We start from the raw sequence: 24726 nt of genomic DNA, 5'->3' as shown, positions 1-24726 counted from the left end.
GATTTTGTTGCTTATATCTAACAGACTGACTCTTAACTCTTGACTTTGAAGGTAAGGAATTTATGTTCCTATTCTTCCTGCAAAAAGAAGCCAGATGGTTAGAGTTTCCACAGTTATGACATGTATTTCTAGGAGCATTAGGAGCAGGCTTATAATTGTTACTTTTGTTCACACCTTCCTTTCCATTCCTATTTTTCTTAGGTGGCTTTACCTTGTTTACATTCTTAACATCTTTCAGCTTATACTTAAGCTGATTCTTAGTCATTAAGCCTATGTTAACTTCAGTTGGCTTATCCTGTTTAGGTTTCTCAGAAGTTACTTTTTCCTTAACTTCTGATTTCTCAATATTAGACTTTGCAGTTACAAACTTAACAGGATTTACCTTTGGTTTTTGTTTAACAACTATAGGCACAGTTTCTACAGTTCCCTTATTGTTCTTATCATCTCCATAACCTAAGCCCTCTTTCCAGTTTCCACTACTAAGAATATCCTGAGTTGCTTTACCAGAGTTAGTTCAAGTCCTGGTAATCTCTCTTTCCTTTTCTAACTCAGTTTTTAGAGATTCATTCATTTTTAGCACTTCATCCCTAACATAAAAGGCATCATCTCTATCTCTCTGAGTTTGATGGAACATGACTAACTCTTTTTCTAAATAATCATTCCTCTTTTTATAAGCAATATTTTCAGAAGTTAATCTTTCACATGTTAAAGTTTGATCTTTATAACTAATGAACATGGTTTTAAGATATCTTCTCAACTCATTAATATCATCAGTATGAAAGGCATAAGTAGTTTGAGGTACCTTTAAGTCAACAGTATCAAAACTGCTATCAGCATTTTCCATCAAGGCATAGTTTTCCTCATCCTCAGAATCTGAAGCATCTGACCAGTTTTTCTTCTTTGTGACAAGAGCCTTGCCTTTTTCATTCTTCCCTTTTCTGCAATTAGGAGATATGTGGCCTTTCTCACCACAGTTGTAGCATTTAACATCTGAGTAATCTCCTCTGTCAGACTTTCCTCCTTTGCCTTCAGATTTTCTGAAACCTTTCTTTTCAGAACTTGCACCTTTCCTGGAAAACTTCTTTCCTCTCCTGAATTTCCTGTATGCAATCTTTGTGATTCCTTTCACCATAAGAGCACACAGCTTTATCATCTCTTCATCAGGGTCTATCTCAGGTATACTTTCAGTTTCTGAGTCATCATCACTATCAGAACTTGATGACTCAGTATTAGACTTTGTGATGAGAGCTTTTCCCTTGCCTTTCTTTGAGGCAACAACTTTGGGACTTTCCTCCTCAGCCACAAAAGCAACTGTCCTTGACTTTCTTCCATTCTTCTTGCTTCTTTGTTCCATCTCAAGTTCATGAGTCTTGAGCATCCCATAAATTTCATCAAGAGTTGTTTCATCAAGATTATAGTTGTCTCTTATTATTGTGGCCTTCAAATCCCATCTTTTAGGAAGAGCTAACAGGAATTTAAGATTTGAATCTTCAATATTATACTCTTTGTCAACTAGTGACAAATCATTCAAGAGTTTGACAAATCTGTCATATAAATTAGTTAATGACTTATCAGGCTTTGAGTCAAAGTGCTCATATTCTTGAGTGAGTATAGGCTTCCTGTTCTTCTTGATTGAATCAGTTCCTTGACACCTTGTTTTCAAAGCATCCCATATCTCTTTTACAGTCTTGCATTGAATTACCCTGTTTGACATGACATTATCAATGGCACTATGTATCAAGTGTCTTACCTTTGCATCCTTTGCAATCAATGAGAAATCTTCAGCAGTGTAATCACTTTTCTCCTTTGGTACAGACTTTGCTGGCTGACCTGCAACTTCCATAGAGAGTTTGGTTGGCATATGTGGTCCTTCGTTAATCCTGTCGAGATATTCTAGATCTGTAGCTTCCAGAAATATAGCCATCTTCAATTTCCCTATGGAATACTCAGAAGGTTTCAACATGGGAACTCTTATAGTCTCATATCAACTATGAGTTATGGTTTTTGGAGGTTCTTCAGTTTTGGTGGGCTTGGTTGGAGTTTCTTCTTTAGACATGAGTGTTTTTGGATCTTTAACTGTTTGTGTGTTAACAGGTCGCTTTGATACCACTTGTTAGGTCACACACACTGTAGAAGGGGTTGAATACAGTGTTTAGCACAATCAAATTGGATATAAGAACTCAAGTAACAGAAAACAGATTTTATTCAACACAATAAACTCTGTTACAATATGGAACTGTCCTATCTCAGTGATGAACAAATTATCACGAGAGCTGCTAGGGTTACAAAGAATAATAACTTCGATAATGATAACACTTATAGTGTAAACCCTATGCCTGTGTTTATATACTACACAGTTACAAGATAAATTCTAATTGATATAGAATATAATTCTGCTTCCTAAAATATATCAACTAGTTATCTTTTCTTCCAAGTATTCTATTCTTTAGAGATTTCTTTCTTCATGCATAATTCTTTCTATCTTAGTCTCGATCTTCTTTCCTTTCAATCAGCCGCCTGCTTATCTGAAAGTCATCTTAAGTCCTGATATTATCTCCTGATAAATATCTTCTGATACCTTAAGTTCTGATAACTTAAGTTCTGATATCTTAAGTTCTGTCTTCAGTATAAGTGTTGATTTCCAGTTGAGTTCTGATTTGGCCTGTTAAGTAAGATCTGAAAACTAAACACAAATCATATTACACATGACATTATCAAATATATCTAACAAATTTAGACAACGCATCTTCCTTAGCATTTTCCTCCCTTGGAATGTGCTCGACATGGCATTCATCGAACTGAGTCATCACAGACCTTACTAGGTGGATATACCTAGCCATTGTTTTATCTCCTGCCTCAAACTCTCAAGTTCTTGACCCTCAATGTTCCTGCTAGGCCAAGGCCAGCTATCAGAGCTTTATACTCAGCTTCATTATTTGTGGTTGGGAAGTTTAACTTCATGGCATATTCAATCAAGAACCCATCTTGGCTTTGTAAAACAAGCCCTGTACCACTCGAATTTGTTTTTGATGCTCCATCAAAATAGAGAACCCAATACTCCTTCTCCCTGTTCTTCTCTCCTTCATTATCCTCTTTTCTCTCCATACCCTAAGGTTCAGTACTTTCCTGCCCCCGACTTCTTGGTTGGGGATGGTGTTGGGTTTCGAGCACATAAACACTACGGAAACAGTAATTAAAAATGTGGAAAAGCAGAATTTTCGAAACCCACCGCAGGATCCAAGAGAAAAACATATATATAATTCGTAGATCAGATTGCTTACCATAAGAAGCTTTACCAATTGGTTGACTAATGGAGATCCAAAGCCTGTTCAATCACCACGCGTCCCACTCTCGCGATCTATGCTCTATCGGTATCCACACGAATGCTTGAACTCAAGGATTGGATATGTACTAGCACAAACTCATTTCTTCTTGCTCTCTCCATATTCTCTCTTGGTGGCTAGGGTTTTAGTCAAAGTCTTTTTCCATCCAAAAATCAGCCACACAAGAGATATTATATAGAGAGTAGAAAAATAAATTATAACTCTTAACTAATTAGGAGTTATTTTAATTCAAAATTCCTATTTGTATTATAATTAAGTCTCACTTAATTATTTGGAAAATACATTTCATAATTAATATTAGTAAATTCAAATATCATTATTTATCTAATTAATTAAGTCATACTTAATTAATATTATAAATAATTCAAATTATTTTAATATAATTTAAATCTAATTTAAATTAAATAATCCTTCAAGCATTCTTAGTGTGTGACCCTATAGGTTATTATTACGTAGGCAATGAATTTTAAATCTAATTTAAAATCATAAACAATGAGCGGCATCTAGTAATACATCATTGCTACCCAAGTAATATTAATTGAATCGATGATCGATAAAACCTTTTGTGAATAATGTACAATGTAATATAATTCATTTAACAAAATATTATAGATTAAACTAGAGGCATGTAATGTGTCATCCTCATTATACTTTAATTCAAGTTTCCTTGATCAATGAGTAGACTATCAAATCAAATCAACATTTGAGCGTGGCCACACATTTCATAGTCTAGCTCACACAAGAGGCCAATAATATCACTCCTAAAATAGGAGGGTTAAATCTCATCTAGATCATTCATATTTCTCATATTATTCATAATATACCCAATGTCCACTTTTATCATTACCCGGTCAAGGATAACTTTTAATGGAATCAATATATATTAATTCTTATATAGAAATATAATGACTTCAGGTCTAAGGACCATTACATCATTATCACTGTGAGAATTACTTATGACACAACAGACATGTAGAATCTCACATCGGGTCTGTCCAGCACCATGTACATATACATCTGCCTGTGTTTTTGACTTTAGTATCACTATACCTATGATCAATGAGATGTGATCATCAGTCAACAAACACACCGGTCTTAATGCATTATTATTGTCCCTTAATAATAATACTCGACTAGGGACCTTTACGAATATTGATACTATTCTCATAATCTCATTTCTAAGTCACGTACTTAGAGATATAGAATTTCATATCATATTCTAAGGACATTTATTAATATAACATTTATATCGCAGTAAATTAAGAAATAATAAATTATAAAGGGAATAATCGATAGAACATAAACATTAATAATCATAATATCTTAAACTAAAACATCATAGTGTTATATCTAGGGCACAAACACTAACAATCTCCCACTTGTACTAGATCTAATCACCCGTGTATCTAATACTCATGGAACTAATATGACCATCGTGCTTCTGCTGTGACAAAGCCTTAGTCAGTGGGTCTGCAACACTATCATTACTATGCACTTTACATATATATCTCCTTGATCATTAATCTCATTAATATGGTGATATCGCTTAAGGATATGCCTAAACAGTCTCCTTGGCTGTTTCAAAAACATCAATATATTCGGCTTCCATAGAATCATCAATGTTCTTGTTGTGAAATATTCAAGCTAACATCAATTATATTTAGACAAAACACAAAACAGGCATAGACACATGATTATATTTAGAATATTCTTAACAACTATCCAGTGACCCTCACCTGGATTAGACTGGTATCTGTTCGTCATGTTCAAAGCATACAAAATATCAGGACAAGTACATATCATTGCATATGTTATGGATCCAATTGCTAAAGCATATGGAGCTTTCTCAAACGGCCCTTATCATCTAATGAATTTGGGGGCAATTATCTTTTGAGATCACTATCCCATGAGACATCGAAACATATCCTTTCTTTGTCTTTTATATCATAAAATGATACAATAATTTATCAATGTATGTACTCCGACTAGGTCGATTAATCTCTTCAATCTATCTCTATAGATCTTGATCCCTAATATATAGGTGGAGAAACTATTTCTCAACCAAGTCTTAACAACCTGTAAGGAAGGTATGCTATTCCTTATTTGTTATATATCATCTACATATAATACTAGGAATGTCACATGGCTCCCACTAACCTTCTTGTAAACACATGGTTGATATTCGTTTTGAATAAAGCCAAACTCTTTGACCGTTTTATTAAAATAAATATTCATTCTCCTTGAGGCTTGCTTCAATCTATAAATAGATATATGCAACTTACAAACTATCTTAGCAAACTTTGGATCGACAAAACCCTCAGGTTGTATCATATATATATCCTCTTCAAGGCTCACATATAAGAAAGCAGTTTTAACATCCATTTGTCAAATCTCATATTCAAAGTAAGCAACTATTGCTAACAAAATCCTGATGTACTTGACCATATCAACTGGTGAAAAAGTCTCATCATAGTCTATACCATGAACTTGTTTAAAACCATTTGCCACTAGTCGCACCTTATAGGTCTGTAGTTTACCATTCATGTCAGTTTTCTTCTTGAAAACCCACTTGCACCCTATAGGTTTTAACCCTTCATATGGATCAACTAAAGTCAATACTTAATTTTGATACATGGATTCCATCTCGGATTTCATGGCCTCTAGCCATCTCTCGGAGTCTGAACTGTTCATAGCATCTTGGTAGATGAGACGCTTATCATTATCCGTAAGCATCACATCACCATCTTGAGTCAAAATAAATTTATAATTTCTCCCGGGCTCATGGTGAATCCTACTAGATCTACGAATAACCTGTGTTTCTTGGACATGATTACTTTCAACATTTTGATGTACATCCTGATCTTATTCCAACTCTGGTTTAATGTTATCATGTGGTTCTCGATCTTCATTGAGATGTATTGTCCTCCCACTGATTTTCTTAGAAAGTAGTTCTCCCTCAAGAAATATAGCGGCCCGAGCAACAAACACTTTGTTCTCAGAAGAATTATAAAAACTATACCCTAGTCTCACTTGGGTATCCCACAAAATAGCATCTATCTAATTTTGGTCCAAGCTTGTCAGAGGATAAACGTTTTACAAACGATTCACGTCCCCAAATTTTCATAAATGACATGCTATGAGATTTATCACTCTATATCTCGTACGGAGTATTTTTGAACCGCTTTAGTCGGAACTTGGTTAAGTGTATATGCAGCCGTTTCTAGAGCATAACCCTGGAAACTGAATGGAAGATCCGCTTGAGTCATCATCGATCGCACTGTGTCCAATAAGGTATGATTTTTCCTCTCAGAATCTCTATTCCATTGAGGTGTTTCGGAAGGAGTAAGTTGTGATACAATATCACACTCTTTCAAAAAATTCTTGAAATTGAGGCTTAAGTATTCTCCTCGATGATCTAATCATAGAACTTTTATACTTTTCTCTGTTTGCTTTTCTACTTCAACCTTATATTCTTTGAACATTTCAAAGGAATCAAATTTATTCTTCATAAGATATACATTTCTATACCTGCTGAAGTCAGCGGTAAATGTTATAAAGTAATAAAAGCCACCCATTTCCATCATACACATTCGACCACATACATCATTATGTATAAGTCTTAATCGTGCGGTGGCCCTTTCACCTGATCAGGTAAAAGAAACTTTAATCATTTTGCCAATGAAACAAAGTTCGCATCTTCCGTATGATTCAAAATCAAACTTATCCAAGTATCCATCTATATGTAACTCAGAAATGCATTTCTCATTAATATGGCTTAACGACAATACTAGAGGTAATGTTTGATTTGACTCAACTTAGAACATATAAATTGTTAACTAATTGTTCAGCATTATAAGTCTTACAATTGAAATAGAATAAAAAACTATTGTTTATATAATTAAAATGAAAACCTTTCTTGTTCTGACAAAAAATTGACTTAATGTATCCGCTAAAGGCAGGCACGTAATAACAATTTATGAAATTCTCAATCTCGCCTTATGGTCAACATTAGGTATAGAGTTCCTTCAACTAGAGTAATAACTTTTGCTCCAATTCTAACCCTATACCTGAAGCTTGACCATTGCTAATCTTCTTCTTTAGATCTTCCAAACAAGCTCGACAATTTAACTTCCATTCATCCAGTTATTTCCACAGAAATGACAATCATCTCCTTTAGCAACACCACAATCAGGCTTCAAAAGCCCTTTGGGATTGGACTTTGGTTTGGCACTGAATAAGATCAAATATTCACCTTGCCTGTCCACTTTCCTCTCCCATTTGCATTCCATGTGTACACCATCAATATGGACGTAATTTATGCCTTCGACGTGTTATTTTCAGCAGTTCTAAACATATCTAACAACTCAGTGAGTTTCTGTCTCTCTCATTCCTTTTATTCTTAACAAACTGAGAATATAAGTTGTTCAAAGATTGTTTGATCAAATCAAGTTGAGTCTCTATGTAACGACTCGTATACTTTTATATTTAATCAAAATATAATTAGGAAATTATTAAATAAATAAATAAAATATTTATGGGTTCTATTAGCCGTGTGTTATTTTATTATTAGTTATGTGTAGTTAGTGGTTTATGAGGATTACTTGTATAATTGTTTGTTGAGCTGCGTTGTCTCGTTATTACTTTTAAAAGTGGATTTAATGCAAATTTATTTGCATATAAATTCGAATTGTATCTAATATTGTTTTTATGTTTTTACAATTACAATAGTTATTTTTGGGATTTTATAAAATTTGGAAATCAATACTTCATCAATTATTTAGCCCTGTATGATTTTCTGATTGTATTTATTTGTAAAATCTGTATATAATTCCAGAATTCTTCAAAAATTATGAAACTCATATTTATTCAAGTTTGGAATATTCAGAGAATTTTCAAATTATTTTGGAAATTTTTGGGATTAATCTCACCCGCACGTTGATTTGTTTAATTGATAAAAGCGGGTGTAAATTGCATTTCAGAAATTATTTAAAAAATTATGAAATTTATGTTTTTATAAACTTCGGGTTATTTGTAACATTTTAACACTATTTTGGTGATTTTCTGAATTTGTTTAAAGTGCAGCTCGGTTCGTTAATTGTGAAATCCGGGTACGAGTTGCGGTTCAAATATGCTTTAAAAATTTTAAAAATTTTATTTCATTAGTTTCGGGATTTTTATAAAATTTTAAAACTATTTTGAGAATTTTCCAGGTTTGTTTTAACTGCAACTTGTTTCGATAATTACAAATTTCGGGAACAAATTCAGATTTTATTATACGTGTTTATCCCTCAGTATTTCATTATATGCGTGTTAGCTGCTCATTGGTGAGTAAAATAAATATATGCAATAACAAATATAACCTCCCCTTTTATTCCTGAACCTATCCCGGCTTAATCTCTCGAGAATTCTCTCAAGAATTCTTTCAATCTCTCTCTACTTCTCCTGCATCTCTTCCCCTCTCTCCTGTTGCTTCCCTGTGTGCTTGATAATTTCCCTTCCTCGCTGTTTCTGCTTTCCGACCGCCGCTATTTTCATTTTCCGGCCAAAAGTTGGGGGTGTGTGAGTGGTAGGCGTGTGTGGATATTGTGCATACATCCGTGTTCGTGCGTTGTGTTGGGGGTGTTTTAAATTCCCGTGCTTCTCTATGTGTCCTGCTTCTCCACTTCCGGTTGCCACCGGTTTCGGTCGGCAAGGTGACCTGTTGATGGTGGTGCGTGTCTCAAGCGTGGTAACCTGTGTTTCTGTGATGTTTTGATTCAGTTATTTTACAGAGAAATATTATTTTCCTGTTAAATTAACTAGTTGATTGATGTTGTGAAATTGTTGAAATTAATTTGGTAATTATTGCATTATTTATTCGAATTATTAGATTTTAATAATTTGGAATTCTTATCAGTGAAATCTGTGATTGGAAAACCAACTTGGGTACCTCCGGATTTTATCGCCGTTCCCGATGAATTTTGATGAGCGGGCGGTGGACTATGATGACGCGGTTCTGAGTCCTAATATTTTAAAATAAATAAATATAAAAATGCGAATAATAATAACTTAATTTGGATTAGTGGTTGTGATATTAGTGGAATTAATTGTTGAATTGAGATTGCGAATGTCGATCGGTTGTTGTGAATTGTGATTTTGGATTTTGATTGTATTCGACGGGTAGTCCGATAAACAAAGGAGACGCTGCCCAATTTTTGGGAGCGTATCCTATGAAATATCGGAACTACCACTCAAATTTAAATAGTTATAAATAAATATTTTGTAAAATATAACGGACAACTTGTTTCCTAAAACGACGAGTATATGCATATTTCTGAAAATGAATATTGAATCGTGATTTGAGTAAATGAACCCTGTATGTTATCTGTACTATAGTAATATATATGAGTACGAGTCGGGATTTTTATCATTAGGGTAGGATTGGTATCGAGGATATGTCAAACATACCTATTCGTCTAACATAGGGTATCTCGACTCTGTAGGTTCTAGTTGAAGGACTCCAGAAGTGATATCGAACTAAAGATAACCTAGTGGACCGTCGACGAGCTCAGTAGGGTTTCAATCGAAGAACCTGAGTATTGAAGTCGAATCCAAGGTGATCTAGTGGTTAGACGATAAAGCCTGACCGTCCGAGTCGGCTCAGAGTCGATCGCTGATAGTTGTAAATCTCTGCAAGGCAAGTACCCCTGACCATTCTTTTATGGTTCAGTACGTATGAATAGATAAATGTTTTATTCTCGTAATGGAACATAAATGTTTTAAGTTACGTATCCCCTATAGTTATAAATCAATGATTTCAAAATGTTTTGGGGCAAAGTAACTTCTAAAGGTACCTATCTCGAATGAAACGATTTACGAACTGGATTTTATATGTGTGTGGGTAAAATGAATGATTTTGAAAATGAGATAGGTACAAGTGTTTTGAAAACTGGATAAAATGATCAGATATGGGATACATAGGGGCCAGAGTAGGCCTATTGAGGTGGCGTAAGAGGCTAATTCGGTTGCACGTACTATATAACCGATTAATCCAGCAGGTCAGAGACCTAGCTAGTCTCTGAGTTTCGGAACAGGTAAATGGGATGGCAGTTAGAGCCGTCTGGTGTTGATAGCCTGATCAGTTGTCTTCATATATCCTTAAATATCTGATTTGGCTTTGTGATTCTCCTAACAGAACAAGTGAGTTATACAGTGGATTTGGAAATGAAAATGGCATGTGTTAGTCCCTAACAATGCAACAAGAATTACAGAAGGGGGGTTGAATGGAATTCTTGAACCTTTTTCATAAATTATAAAATGTTCTATCTTAATAATATATAAGTGTTTGATTTGCAATGTGCGGAATAAGAAGTTAGTAAAATCGAAACACAAGTAATTAAAAACACAAGTCTTTAAAATTTTCTGGTGGATTTGAATGTATCCACCAGAGATATATATTATATCAAGAGAACTCTGTGTAGCAAGATTTGCTCACAGCTGCTTACAAATGTGAACAACTAAGTTTACAGAGAAATGCTAAGAATACAGCTTACAAATGTTTCTCTGAGAATTTTCTTGCTTTTTGTTCTTGTAGTTCTATTTGCTACTTCTTGGTTTATATATCACCAAGATTACAAAGTAATAAGACAAGATAATAAAACAAAACCTATCAAGTCTAATACTATGCTCCTTCATTACTCTATTCCAGCATCTTTGAATATCTTCTTAATAGCATGGAAATGGCAATGCTTCTTTGTTCTCTAAAACCCAGTTGAATAGGCTTCCACATTCCTTTTGCATACACTCGACGCATGTGACTGTGTTCTTACTGTCAATAGATGTTTAAACTGATTATCCGTCGGGTACATGATCATCCATCGGGTTGCCTTGTTGATCATCCGTCGATTGGCATTGTTGTTTATCCGTCGGGTAGCTATCTGGCACTTGACTTCATTTTATTTATGCAGAATTACAAGACATCATCTATGTACAATTAATCAACCTATTCTGCATATCTAATTAAAGTCAACATGACTTGAGTGCTACTACAGAATCTAAACAAGGTGTATGTAGAAATGTGCTACAGACTCATTATTACACAAGCTACTCACTCGATGGATAATTGATCATCATTCGTCGGGACTATATTGAGTCATCCGTCGGGACTATATTCCTTATCCGTCGAGTGCTATATTTTTCACTAAGTAAAATCTACTAAGGTGTTTTGTTAATGAGATCATCAAGTTCACAACATATCCACAACAATCTCCCCCAATTTATATCTACTGGAATTTTAGCCATAAATTAAGAGAAACTTGATGATAACAAAACACCCAAAAAAAAATACAACTTAAGGAAAGTAGATAAAACTGTAAAGTGCTTCAAATAACAAAATGCACAAAGATTAGCTCACAGTCATTTTCAAGGTGCTCCTCTAGCCTGAGTAGTTTAATCTAATTCCTTGAAGGTCTGGATCTCTTTCCAAGCTTTCTGTTGTTTTCTTCTATATGATTTTGGAGCTGTCTGTGGAATTCCAGTTCATCAGATTTTGAGAGATTTAGCTTTTCTTGCATTTCCAAAAGAGTCTCATTTCTAGAGATGCTCAATTGGTCTTCTAATCTGAAAAATCTTCTAACTCCTTTGTCATCCATGAACTCCATCAGCCAGTAGGGCCTTAGATGCACTCTTCTCCCTATGTAGGGAATAGTTAGAGTCTTTGGGAGTGCATCTTTAGCTCTAATACTCCTCAGTTCTTCAATCTTCTTTAGAACAAGTCTTCTTGCAGTTACATTGAATCCAAAGTTCTTCTTGAATGATGAATAAACCTTTATCAACACAGATTGGCTTTTTTGAAGGATCCTGTGAAGTGGCCATTGAATCTCCTTTCCTCCCTTGTACTTGAAAACTAACCTTTCAGGTATATTCCTGTAGGCATCAATCCCTCTAAATTCTTCCAGTTCATCTAGATAGAGGTTTAGCTCAGAGAATTCCTTGATGTCACATAAGTACATATAATCTCCCTTGTTGACTTTGGATTGAGCTTTGATCAGAGATTTGGATTTGAGAGGTGACAACTTCACTTTCTTGACTGCTCTAGACTTTGTTCTCTTTGGCTTGTTAAGGATTGGCAAATTGAAGTCAGGAATTGGTAGACTCTCCCAGTCTATTGGTTCATCCTTAGGCACAATAGGTTCACCATGAATGTTCCTGTAAGGATCCACCACCTTAATTACTTCAAATACCACTGAGGGTTTTGATCCTTGAGCTGTAGTTGGAATGGATTCCTTGGGAAACTGATCCTCCAATTCCTTACCAACAAAGTTCAATTTCCTTTTGGTTCTTTTGGCAAATTCCTTGTATCTGTGAGATTTCTTCTGTTGTGGTTCAACTTGCTTCTTTGGATCTTGAGATTCAGTGATTTTAGATGGCTGAGCAGGAATTTGTTGTGTTGGTTTCACAGCTTGTAGCTTGGCCAAGATAGCAGCTTGCTCTTTCTTTTGTTTAGCCTTTTTAGCATCTAGAGCAGCTTGCTTCTTTTCTTGCTTCAAACTTGCCTTTTCTTCTCTCTTTGCTTCAGCAAATTGAGGATGTCCAGCCACCACACAAATTTCTTTACCATTCCTGAAGACTTTAGCAATTCTCCTTTTTAATGCTGAATCAGCTGGATCCTTGTAGAAGACAATGGATCTTGATAACAGTTTTTTTTCATCAGGCTTTGGTGTCTCATACACTGTATCCAAAGGGTTCTTTAGTGATGATTTTGGATAGTTCACCCTTGGCTTCAAAAGTACTTCATCCTTTAGAGATTTGATGCATGATGGCTGTCCTCTTTCCAGATAGTTCATGCTCATTTCATTCACAGAGATTTTCCTAACTTGAGAGTAATGAATGGCTGACTTTTATGGCTTCTTAGCTAGCCCAAACTTCCTTTGAATATCCTCATCAATTTTCTCCCAGTTGATTAGATTCAACTGTTCCTTTTTACCTGCTCTTAAATTGGCCGCTGCTTTATTTATCAAATCAATGCTATCTTTGGCTGGTGGCTTGGTGAAAGTAATTTAAGGCAAAATTACTTTGCTAACTTCAATGTTGAGCACTTTTTGCTCCCCCTCACTCCTAAAATTCTCTTTCTCCCTCTTTTTATTATCAGCAAGTTGAGTAGAGAAGGTCTGTGCAGCCACCAGTTTCTGAAGCAAGTCTGTCTGTTGAGCTTGGTGTAGATGAATTGTTGTAAGAGATGCTTCCATTGCTATCATTCTTGTATCTAAGGCATCTATCTTTGTGGCAAGATCAGAATTTTTCCTGAGTTGTCTCTTAATGTCAAACATTGTAGCTTCTGGAAGTTTAGAGTCCATCTTGTCAGAAATGGCCTTTTTCATCTCATCAATATCACCTTTGATAGTGTTGACATCTCGAGCATGTTTAAAACCTTGAATTTGTTGTAGTTGCAGAGAAGCAAGATGTGCTTGAAGGAGCTTTTTGGTGCTGGCATTGGTGGTGGTTTGAAGAGCAGAATTTGTCTAATTTATGAGTTGAATCAGGGTTGTCTTGAAGTAGTTTTCATCATGGTGCTTTGAAAATGCCCAAGATGGCATGCCTGATCTTGAGCTAGAGCCTACTTCCCCCCTATGTCCAATGGCTCTTCTTCACTATCTCCACCTTTACCTCCAAATAATTCTTCTGAACCACCAATCTCATAATCAACATCACCAGCTGTAGAGGGAAAATATGTGATGACATACTTAGCTCTTAGCATTGACTGTGTGGTGTGTACCAATTTAAGCATCATTTCTGCATTGTCATTGCCCTGTTCAGCTAGAAGTTGATATGATGGAACAGGGTGAGTAAATATCTCGGCATCAAGGGAGGTAGAATCTATAACAGCTTGAGGTTGCTGAGATAGTCCCTCCCTGTCTACATCCTGGACATTCATTAACTCACTTACAATAACATCCACCCTTATATCTTCAGTACCTGCTTTTCTCTCATTTTCTCTCTTTTGTTGCATCAAGGTCTCACCTTGGCTCCCCACCCTCATACCCTCACCTTCACCAACTAAGGTGGGACTCCACACACTCTCGTTTGCCAATCCTGAAGAACTGGATTGCATATTTTCACTCGTTTCCTCCCCTTTTTCCTGGGAGCAACCCAGACTCTCACTCATAACACTCTCTTCCCTCAATCCTAGGAGTGATTGTACTACCACTAAGTCTTTTGCACTTGAGATAATTGATGAAATTTGAAGTTGTGCAGAGACACTCGATCGATAAGGGATATCCGTCGGGTTAGCAGTTTGACTATCCGACGGATAACTGTTGTTAAGATTATCCGTCGGGATAGAATCACTACTCGACGGATAAACAATATCCATCGAGAGAGTAGGAATATATGAGTTTGGAGTGGAAACTATTGTGGACTCTGTGCAGATTGATGAAAATTTTGGTACATATCTCTCAACAGTTCCTGAAAGAATTGGCAAGTGAGCCAACAAATCATCCAAAAGATGATGCTCACTTGCACTAGATTTTGGCTTCCCCAACAGAGTTAAAGAAGGGGAATCAGGAATTGATGTGTTGATCATATCCAAATCCAGAGAGTTTGTGGGAGAATTTGGTGTTTCAGGTGCTTCTATAACTAAAGATTTTGGCTGTGACTCCACATTTACTGGAGTCACATCAAACTGACTTTGAAAAGGTGCAGTGACTGTGTCTTTAGCACCAGTTTGTACAGTGTGTGAACCCTGTGCATCCCTAAAGGTTTTTGGTTTCTTCTTTCTAGTATAGGTTTGGGGTGAGCTTGTGTCCCTTACCCTTTTGGCATGTGCTCTTGGCTGAGAGCTTTGTTCAATAGTCACATCCTTTTGGGAGGATGTAACTAGCAATGAGCATATGTCCTTATTAAGCACTACAGTCTGTTGGGTAATTGCAGTGTGGCTAGGCTGGGAAACACTCACCTCTCCAACCTTATCCTTAGGGTTTCTTTTATGTTCACCCTGTCCCTCACCTACCTTACCCACCTTCACACTCCCCTCTTTAGATTTGGTGGATTTTGCAGCTGGCATCTTTTGAGAGATACCAGAGGGGGCTTTTTTTGACTTGGATTTAGAAATTTTTGATGGTTCGGTAGCTTGGGTAGGCAACTGTTGGGTCATTGACACAGTTGTCATAGCTACATTAGAATACAAAGAAATTTGTGAGGTTGGAATAGTAGAGACAGATAAACTTACCTCACTTACCTGAGGTGCTTCCATTATAGGGAAATAGAAGAGTGGCACCTCTCTGTGATGGTTTGCCCTGTTCAAATCTGCAATAATTCTTCTCTCTTGAACCCAACAATCCAATTTGTTGGTTGGGTTCTCAAGCACAATTTCCTCAGAGAGGTGGTTAGAAAGCATCATGAAAAATCTAGCATAATAAACATTTTTACCCATCTTATTTAACTCCCCTGACTTAAACCCCAACTCAAAAAAAACAAGATCACTAAAGTTAAAGAACTAATCAGTGACTAGCATGTAAAGCATGTTAAGCATAGAGATATTGACAGAATCAAAATTACTAATTTTACCATAAAAGACCTTAGTAACTACATCACATAGATAACTCCATTCCTTTCTAAGACCAACCTCCTAATTTCACTTAACTTAGAAGTAGAGAGTGCATAGTTCATGGAGTTAAGCATATTAACAATGTTAGTGTCTGTGTGTGGTGAAGTTACAGTATTATCAGGAATTTTGAAACATGCTTTAACAACATCACTATTAATATAGAATTTCTTACCTTTAATAGTGAGTGTGATGGTCTTATCAGTTGAGTTGTACACAGCAGTTGACCACATTTCTTCAACAACCTCACAGAAGATGGTTGGTGATTCTAGCATGGCATAGTTGAGTTTGCAGTTCTTCACAAAATCCATCATTTTGTGGTAGTTACCAGACTATTGAATCCCCTTGTTTACTAGAGTCGTGAAGTTGTTCTTTTCATATATGAATCCAGTTTGTGACATGAGCTTGATGACTTGTGCCATTGTTAGAGAGTGGAAATTGCAGAGATAGAGATGATAATTGGTTTTGAGAAAGAGAGAATTTAGAGCAGATGATTTGAGAATGATAAAAGAAAAATAATGGAAATGAATTAAGCTTTTATACTGTCTCAAGAATAACTGTCAAAAATAATAAAGTAAAATAAAGTAACCAATAAGAATTGCCCAAATAGCCGTTTAAAAATAAACTGTAAAAATTCCTTCAATTATCCGTCGTGTTATACTTATAAACTGTAAGTATACTCGATGGATAATGTTCAGGGAATTAACGACTAGGATTCAGAAAATTCGACGAATGAGAATAAATAGCTATCCGTTGAGTCGTGAAATATTCCAGAAAAATAATTAATTTTATTAACCAAACATATACCGACGGATGATCAAACTCAATGGATAATGATCATCCGTCGAGATGTAAATTTTGACTTAGCCAAAATTTCATTCAAGACTGTAAAACCAATTAAATTTCTGGCTGCAATAGAACTTGCAAATTATCTAAAAATATTTAAGAATAATGTAGCATACATAACTCACTTACCAACCTTGAAAAGGTGGATTCATCCAGTGGCTTGGTAAATATATGTGCAAGCTGCTTTTCACTTGGAACAAAATGTAGTTCCACAGTACCATTCATTACATGTTCCCTTATGAAGTGGTACTTGATGTCTATGTGCTTTGTCCTTGAATGTTGTACTGGATTTTCAGTGATGGCAATTGCACTTGTATTATCACAGAAAATGGGAATCCTTTCAACTTGCAAACCATAGTCTAGCAATTGGTTTTTTATACACAAAATTGTGCACAGCAACTACTAGCAGCAATATATTCAACTTTAGCTGTAGAAGTAGAAACTGAATTTTGCTTTTTACTGAACCAGGACACAAGCTTGTTTCCTAGAAATTGACAGGTTCTTGTTGTACTTTTTCTATCAATTCTACAACCTGCATAATCTGCATCTGAATAACCAGTTAGATCAAAACCAGAATCTCTAGGGTACCAAATGTCAAGTTTTGGTGTTCCCTTGAGATATCTAAAAATTCTCTTAATAGCTACTAAGTGAGATTCTCTAGGATCAGCCTGAAATCTAGCACACAAACATGTAGCAAACATTATATCTGACCTACTAGCTGTTAAGTACAGAAGTGAGCCAACCATGCCCCTATAACTTGAAATATCCACAGACTTTTCAGTAGTGTTTAATTCAAGCTTAGTTACAGTGGCCATGGGAGTTTTTACAGATGTGCAATCCATTAGATCAAATTTCTTTAAAAGATCATAAATGTATTTAGTTTGACTAATGAATATTCCATCACTAACTTGCTTAACTTCCAAACCAAGAAAGTAAGTTAGTTCTCCTATCATACTCATTTCATACTTACTTTGCATCAATTTGGAAAACTTTTTGCAAAGTCTTTCATCTGTAGAGCCAAAGATAATGTCATCTACATAAATTTGAACAAGTATACTAGAGCCATTAACATTTCCAAAGAAAAGAGTCTTGTCTACAGTACCTCTAGTGAAGTGATTCTCTAAAAGAAACTTGCCAAAGCGCCATACCAGGCTCTAGGTGCTTGCTTCAGTCCATAAAGTGCTTTCAAAAGATAGTAAACATATTCTGGAAAGTTTGGATCTTCAAAACCAGGAGGCTGACTAACATAGACTTCCTCCTCCAAATCTCCATTCAGAAAGGCACTTTTGACATCCATTTGATAGACTTTGAAATTAGCATGGGCTGTATAGGCTAAGAAGATTCTGATGGCTTCAAGTCTTGCAACAGGAGCAAATATTTCATTAAAATCTATTCCTTCTTATTGAAAATAGCCCTTAGCAACCAATCTAGCTTTGTTCCTGACTACTATACCATTTTCATCCATCTTGTTTCTGAATACCCATTTGGTGTCTATTGGATTGTTTCCTTTAGTCATGGGCACCAGCTTCCATACCTTATTCCTTTCAAATTGATTTAGCTCCTCCTGCATAGCTAAAATCCAATCAGGATCCAACAAAGCTTCTTCGACCTTTTTTGGTTCTTCCTTAGAAAGAAAGCATATGTATAGACATTCTTCTTGAGTTACTCTCCTTGTTTGAACTCTAGAAGATACATCACCAATGATGAGCTCAAAGGGGTGATCCTTTGTCCATTTCCTTTGTTGAGGTAGATTAGCTCTAGATGAAGAGGCCTCATTATTTTCTTGATGTTTGATTGAGTTTTGATTATTAGAAACTCCCCCTGAGTTAATGGATCTTTGATTTGAGGAAGGGGAGCTTTCTATAAGTGATCTATTCTGACTTCCAGCTTCTTTTGATGACCCAACGGATGGTGAATTTTGAGTACCGATGGATGAGGCTGGTTGTCTCCAGACGGATAAAGCAGATTGTCTCCCGATGGATGAAGCATTATGCACTCGACAGATGTTGAATTTTGTGCTTCATTGGTAGTAGATTTTTCTGCATTATCCTTTGATACTGTTTCTTGATCACTTTCATCATCACTGTCATCACTAACCATCTCCACATCGTCAAATTTGAGGCTCTCATGGTAATCTCCATCTTGCAGTCCTTCAATCTTTTTATCATCAAACACAACATGTATTGATTCCACAACAATGTTGGTTCTTAGATTATAGACTCTATATGCTTTACCAACAGCATGTCCAACAAAAATTCCTTCATCTGATTTAGCATCAAACTTCCCATTCTGATCAGTTTAATTTCTCAAGATATTACATTTGCAGCCAAAGACATGAAGAAAATTTAGAGTTGGCTTCTTGTTCTTGAACAATTGATAGGGATTCATGCATTTTGCTTGATTAACCAGAGAAATATTCTGAGTGTAGCATGCAGTATTTACAACTTCAGCCCAGAAATATGTTGGTAACTTAGACTCTTCAAGCATTGTCCTTGCAGCTTCAATAAGTGATCTATTCTTCCTCTCTACTACTCCATTTTATTATGGAGTTCTTGCTACTGAAAACTCATGCAAAATCCCATTTTCTTCACAAAATGCTCTCATGACAGAATTCTTGAACTCAGTTCCATTGTCACTCCTAATTCTTCTAACTTTGAAATCCGGATGATTATTGACTTGCCTTATGTGATTGATGATGATTTCACTAGCCTCATCTTTAGACTTTAGGAAATATGTCCAAGAGAACTTTGAGAAATCATCTACAATTACAAGGCAAAATCTTTTCCTTGATATGGACAACATATTGACTGGTCCAAACAAATCCATGTGAAGCAGTTGCAAAGGTTCTTCAATTGTTGAATCAAGCTTCTTTCTGAATGATGCTTTAATTTGCTTTCCCTTCTGACAAGCATCACACAGTCCATCCTTAGAAAACTCCATTTGAGGAATGCCTCTAACCAGTTCTTTCTTTACTAGTTCATTCATGGTCTTGAAGTTTAGATGGGATAGCTTCTTGTGCCATAACCAACTTTCATCCTGACTTGCTTTGCTGAGAAGACAAGTAACAGATTCTGCTTTTGATGAGTTGAAGTCAGCTAGGTACACATTTCCTTTTCTCACACCAGTGAGAACCACTTTGTTGCTCCTCTTGTTAGTCACAACACAGGCTTCTGAGTTGAAGGTTACTGAATTACCTTTATCACAAAGCTGGCTGATACTCAACAAATTATACTTGAGACCATCCACTAAGGAAATCTCCTCAATGATGACATTGTCTTTTGAAATCAAGCCATATCCCACAATATAACCCTTGTTGTCATCTCCAAAAGTAATACTTAAGCCATCTCTCTCCTTGAACTCTGTAAGCAGGGTAGAATCACCAATCACGTGTCTTGAACAACCACTATCCAAGTACCATAGATTCTTTCTGTTTCCCTGCACACATCAAAATCAAATCAAGTTGATTTTGGTACCCAAGTTTCCTTGGGTCCTACCTTGTTAGCTTTCTTTTTCTGTTTCTTAGGCTTTATCTCATTTGACTTGAGGATATCAGATTCATCCTTAGTCATTTGAGTTGAACCTTTGAAACCATTCATTACAACAGAATTATCATGCATATTTTGATTAACAGGAAATGGCATGCTATTAGTAAACATGTTATTCCAGTAAGGCATGTTAAATGGCATTTGTGGCATACTAAATGCATCATAATAAGGATTAGGTGTAAATGGCATATTAGCAAACTATGCATTCATATTCTGTGTAGACATAGCATTCATAGGCATAGAAGGCATGGCATTTATGTTGGGAAAATGTGGTGGCACATATATGGAAGTAGGCATGGCAGTTTTGCAATTAACAGACAAATGATTTACACTACCACACTTAACACAGATTTTTCTAGGAGCATATTTATCAGGTGTGTAGTTGTTATGCTTGTTAATTCCTACTTTACCATTTCTATTATTTTTCTTTTAAGCCTCTATTTTAACCTCAATCTTTTCCAGTCTGTCACTCAATTGCTTGACAGTCATATGACCAACATTAGCCTTTTTCTCCTTCTTCACTTGACTGGATTCTCCTTGAACAAAATTCTTGGAAACTGATCCATATTTCTCATTTAACTTGGTAAGTTTGGCATTACTCACAGGTTTGCTCACAGTAGACGGATGATGATTTATATCACTCGACAGATAATCCTTTTTGTTATCCGACGGATGACCCTCATCATCCGTTGAGTCAACATCTGTTAGAAATCCTTCAACCAAATTGGATTCCAGCTTCTCCTTATTCTTCTTCCAGGCTGCATCACAAAAGGACTCAATACCTTGAACCTTGGTGATTTGAGCATGAACATCTCTAGATGTTTTCCATGCCTTAATCACCTCCTGTTCTCGTTCAAGCTGCTTCTTTAAGATCTCTTCTTTCTTCAAGGACTCAGTTAATTCATCCTTAGCAATTTTACACTCAATTCTTAATTTTTCAAATTCAATGAACTGAGACTCTAACACATTATTCCTCTCACTTAAAAACAAATTGTTTTCTTTGATTTTAGCATTTTCCTTAGTAAGAGACTTAAGTGGAACACACAAATGATATAATTTTGTAGACATGTCATTTATTGCATCATTACACTCAACTTTAGATAAATGTGCAAGGTTAGTGGTGATTACCTGATTAATTGAAGAACTTGTCTCTATTTCATCAGACTTGGCCATTAGGGCTATATTGACATAGCTGACATCCTCATCCTCATCCAGACCATCTGTTGCCCAGTCATTTTCTTGTGTAATGAAAGCCCTTTCCTTTTGTTTGAGCAACTCAAAGTATTTCTATTTATAATCCACATGCTCAAACTTCTTTTTGCTGAAATCTGACTTTCTACACTCACTGGCAAAGTACCCTGCTAAGCCACATTTGAAACATTTGAATTTTGATTTATCCACCATGTTTCTATTTGGCTTAGCTGCTGCAAAGTTCTTCTTGAACTTGAGCTTGGCAAATCTTCTGGAAAGAAATGCTAGATGTTCATCAATATCTTCCATGTCATTTTGGCTCAAAGAATCTTCATTTTCTGCTACCAGCCCCTTGCCCTTGTTTTCACAGACCTTTGAAGTTGATTCAACAGCTTCCATCTTCATCTCCTTCTCTTTCTCTAACTCAACAACTAGTGCAATGGATCCTCCTTTCTTCTTCTCTCTCTCCATCCTCTTATCTTGCTCTATTTCAAGCAAATAAGTTTTCAGGATGCCATACAATCTCTCCAAAGTAAACTCCTTGTAAACTTGAGAGTTTCTCAATGAGACTGTCATAGGTTTCCATTCCTTTGGAAGTGATCTAAGGAACTTAAGATTGGGGTCTTTTGTCTGATAGACCCTTCCATGCAACTTCAGAGCATTTAGTAGTTTTTAAAATCTAATAAAAATGTAAGTGAGAGACTCACTATCTTCACTATGAAAGTGCTCATATTGCTGAATTAGTAGATGTAACTTGTTTTCTCTAACTTGTTCAGTGCCATCACAGATAATTTGTATTGTATCCCAAACTTCCTTGGCAGTTTTGCAATTGATGATGTTGTCAAACATGTCACCATCAACTCCATTGAACAGGATATTCATGGCCTTCTTATCTTTCCTGACTTGTTCAATATCAGGATCAGACCATTCATGCCTTGGCTTGGGGACAGATGGCTCATTTCCAGTTGCAGCTCTCATTGGTACATGAGGGCCTCTTTGTATGCAATCTATATAGGCCTCATCTTGAGAAAGTAAATGAAGATGCATGTTTACCTTCCAGTGATGGTAATTGTCTTTGTCCAGAAAAGGAATCTTGACTCCAACATCCTTCTTGTTCATCTTGCTATTTTGTTGTCATCTTAAAACTCTTTGTTTATCAAGAGCTTGCTCTGATACCAATTGTTAGTCCCTAACAATGCAATAAAAATTACAGAAGGGGGGTTGAATGGAATTCTTGAACCTTTTTCACAAATTATAAAATGTTATATCTTAATAATATATAAGTGTTTGATTTGGAAAGTGCGGAATAAGAAGTTAGTAAAATCAAAACACAAGTAATTAAAAACACAAGTCTTTAAAAACTTTCTGGTGGATTTGAATGTATCCACCAGAGATATATATTATATTAAGAGAATTCTGTGTAGCAAGATTTTCTCACAGCTGCTTACAAATGTGAACAACTATGTTTACAGAGAAATTCTAAGAATATAGCTTACAAATGTTTCTCTGAGAATTTTCTTGCTTTTTGTTTTTGTTGTTCTATTTGCTACTTCTTGGTTTATATATCACCAAGATTACAGAGTAATAAGACAAGATAATAAAACAAAACCTATCAAGTCTAATACTAGGTTGCTTCATTACTCTATTCCAGCATCTTTGAATATCTTCTTAATAGCATGGAAATGGCAATGCTTCTTTGTTCTCTAAAACCCAGTTGAATAGGCTTTCACATTCCTTTTGCATACACTCGACGCATGTGACTGTGTTGTCACTGTCAACAGATGTTTGAATTGATTCTCCGTCGGGTACATGATCATCCGCCGGGTTGCCTTGTTGATCATCCGTCGAGTGGCATTGTTGTTTATCCGTCGGGTAGCTATCTGACACTTGACTTCATTTCATTTATGCAGAATTACAAGACATCATCTATGTACAATTAATCAACCTATTCTGCATATCTAATTAAAGTCAACATGACTTGATTGCTACTACAGAATCTAAACAAGGTGTATGTACAAATGTGCTACATACTCTTTATTAAACAAGCTACTCACTCGATGGATAATTGATCATCATCCGTCGGGACTATATTGAGTCATCCGTCGGGACTATATTCCTTATCCTTCGAGTGCTACATTTTTCACTAAGTAAAATCTACTAAGGTGTTTTTTTAATGAAATCATCAAGTTCACAACATATCCACAACAGCATGCTAGAATTAAACTCCAATATTTGTACACATCACACTATTACGTTTGTTAAATTTAAAGCATGCTAGTTTTGAGTATCCAATTTATGAATGTTTATACATGATTTACCTATTTTCTATCAAGTTATGAATTTTGTTCCTATAATTGCTTTAATTTAAATAATTTTTACTTGTTATTCATATTATGGTACTGCTGAGCAATTGATTGCTCACCCTTGCAGAATATTTTATATATGTATTGCAGATGCCTAGGAGGTTCTTCCGTGATAGTCAGGGCAGAGTTCTAGTTCCTTCCGTGCCAGCCTCCTCTGAGGTAGTTGTGTTCAGACCAAATAAGGTCTGCTGAGTTGCTGCATTAAATTAGTGGTCAGTATTGTGTAAGATAATTTGGGTTGTGTTAGTTGGGTAACCTAAATCATACTTAAACCTGGAAAAGGTCTTGGTAAAAGGGTTCGTGGATATGTATAATTAGTGATTTGGATTATATTATGTTGATTATTATTGATGTTGGTGATGTCAACTCCTGACCCCAGGGTTTAGGCCGTCACAGTTGGTATCAGAGCTAAGGGTTTGAGTCCCTGATTTAGGTTAGGAATAGAGTCAGAAGAGTATAGAAAGTTTTATATAAAGATAGAAGTCAGCAACTCAATCAGAGGAGCGAGTCTAGGAGTTTAGTCGAAGGTTTCGAAAGCGTAACCATGACGTCTGTTGAGAATTGGCTGGAACTGCCCTAGCTTAGAGTATGTCTCGTTTGTATATGTGTTATTGGTAATGTCTGATAGAGATTTCTAGTTTTCCTCTCGAGAAAAATGAGTCTGCTCGCGAGAGTTCAGTGTTTGAGTGGGCCTTTGATGTGTCAGCTGAAGAGACGCCAACGTTACTTCCAAATATCGCATTTCCTATGTCAAGGAATGTTACTGGACCTAGTAGTGACCTCGGTGAGTTTGGATGGAATGACAATTGTTAGCGGCTGCTATGATGGCCAAGTTTTATCGTGAATGTTGATCAGAA

This window comes from Apium graveolens, chromosome 2 (genome assembly GCF_009905375.1).
Source record: "Apium graveolens cultivar Ventura chromosome 2, ASM990537v1, whole genome shotgun sequence".
Lineage (NCBI taxonomy): Eukaryota > Viridiplantae > Streptophyta > Magnoliopsida > Apiales > Apiaceae > Apium > Apium graveolens.
Note: the sequence above shows the minus strand (reverse complement) of the source record.